Here is a 2,308-nt window from a genome sequence, read left to right on the forward strand (position 1 = left end):
CAACATTTATATGCTTAACTGTCAGTGCATTTGTCTTGTTGTACACAGTATATTTCATTGTATAATAAGTAGTTTCACGAGGATGAATTTTGATTTGAGCTAAAATTAACCAATATTTCATGAAAAAGCAAATAGAAATGTTTGTTTTACAAAGCTTTTTTTCTCTCTCTTCTGTTTTTTCTTCTTCTCTCTCCCATTAAATCTCATAATGTATCATGTCATAATACGTCAGTGACAGGGGACATTTTTTCCTACAGAGAATAAATCTGTCAATCAATCTTTATTTGTGTGGCACCTTTCATGCAGTTTAGTGCAAAGTGCTTTGCAGATGAGTGACAGGTTAATGATAATAATAAGACAGTTCACATGTAAATAGTAAAACAATGTGAGAGTAAAGAACATGAAAGATAAAAGTGGTGAAAAAGTATCAGTAAAGCTGTTAAAAAAAAGATTTTTAATAATAATAATAATTGTAAGTAAATGAATAAAACCAAAAGTAAAAAGAAAGCAAAAGAATCAAAACAGAAACTGTCAGGCAACCAAGTTAAGGACTGTAAAAAAGTGCTTTTATTTTGATACTTTAAGTACATTTTACTAATGATACTTCTGTATTTTTACTTTACTAATCCTCCTTGCACTTGATGTAAAGTAGCATATTAAATAAGGAATGGCAGCTATGGACAACCTGTATAGAAAAGCAGTGCATTAATGCAGCAATGAAGGAACACAAATATGCTTTTATTCGGAAAATAGAGGACAGAAGTGCATTTTCTTCCTTTTTTTTTGTCTGCTGACAAAAACAAAGCGATTTACTTCTTCTCAGTTGTAGAGACGCTGCCTGAAACTATTTTGGCTGACACATGTTATCCACAGGTGGTGTGTTATGATGGAGCAGATTTATGACCGTGTAGCTGTGTGCAGCAGGCTGCAGTGAGTCGGCCTGAGAGTGTCGGTGCTGGGTGTGTATCCTCTCTGCAGCCCAGCCACTTCACATTAAACACTTCCTGAAGAGCTGAAATGAGTGGAAATAATCCATCAAACAGATTTCCCATTTCCCACTTGGCCGGCTGGGTACAAAACAAAACACTGTTTGGTATTTACTCAGATTTTATTATATTTTATTGAATATTTTTTATTTTATTACAGCAAAGGAAAAGTGGAATTCACTTACATGCGACAGCAAACATTTTTAATTAAAATGAGCTGTAGAGGCTTGTGGTTTAGTGTGTTTTCCAGACAGGTGATAATGCATCACTTCCTCAGGAAATGTCAGACATGCACCATGTGTCCCTAGAAACAAGACATGACAATGACATCAGCATTTTGAATTCTGCTTTTCATAAACAGAAAAAACTCTTTATGCAAAGATGAGCCCACAAAACACATTATAGCTATAAATATGTACAAAAATGATGAAATAAAATCACAATGACGCACAACTGGTCAAGTCAGCCAAGAACATGTTTAAATTTTCTGTGGCTCAAATCTTTGGATATATGTTTATGTTCCATAAAGTGGACTAAAGTGGTGGTCAAAGGTTTTAGTTTTACTCTACCAGCGGTGTTGAGAGAAGGATTTGCTTTATGCAGATCATAAGGATTCAATCAGAGCAGTCTGCCAGAAGACGGGCAGATAGTTGCAGGTGGTTTGTCTGCTATGCACAAGATCAATGCTCCTTTAGATTTATAATACATTAAAGTTAAATGATGGACCGTGCAGCTGCAGGCCAGAGTTTTAAAGATGGAGTGGCAGGTTGTGGTATAAGGTGCCTCTGCTTTTTGTGAGGCGCTGTCTGAGCTTCATCCCTAATGCCTCCACACTCTTGAATCCTGTTCAAAAAATGTTCTGCCCGTTTGATGTATTCCCTCCTGCAGGGGCACATATAGGACAGAAGAATTTGGGATGTTATGATGTTGACATGCTGGAAATGTACAATGTAGTGTCACATCCATAAAGTTTTACATACGAACTAGATTTAACTATTTTATCTGACTGGATGAAGTTAAAACAATTCATATAAATGTAATCTCTTACAAAATGTATATGTAGTCCATACTGGAACGCCCCTCCTAATACCACAATGTGAAATCTTGAATCAAAGGGGAGTTGTGTGAGCTGAAAACAGGGCTTACAGTAGGTGCCGCGTACAGTATTTCCTGACTGGCTTATCCCATGTTCCAGTTTTGCTCAGCTATCAAATTCCCTCATGTCTGATCGGAAAGAATGCGGCAAATTTGTTGTGAATATGGGTCGAGTTTATTGATGTTGGAGGCCGATGATGACATTGTTAAGGAGTGGAGTTAAGGAC

Source organism: Seriola lalandi, unplaced genomic scaffold (genome assembly GCF_002814215.2).
Source record: "Seriola lalandi dorsalis isolate HSWRI2012SDOR001 ecotype SW California unplaced genomic scaffold, Sedor1 jcf7180002054312, whole genome shotgun sequence".
In the NCBI taxonomy this organism is placed as follows: Eukaryota; Metazoa; Chordata; class Actinopteri; order Carangiformes; family Carangidae; genus Seriola; species Seriola lalandi.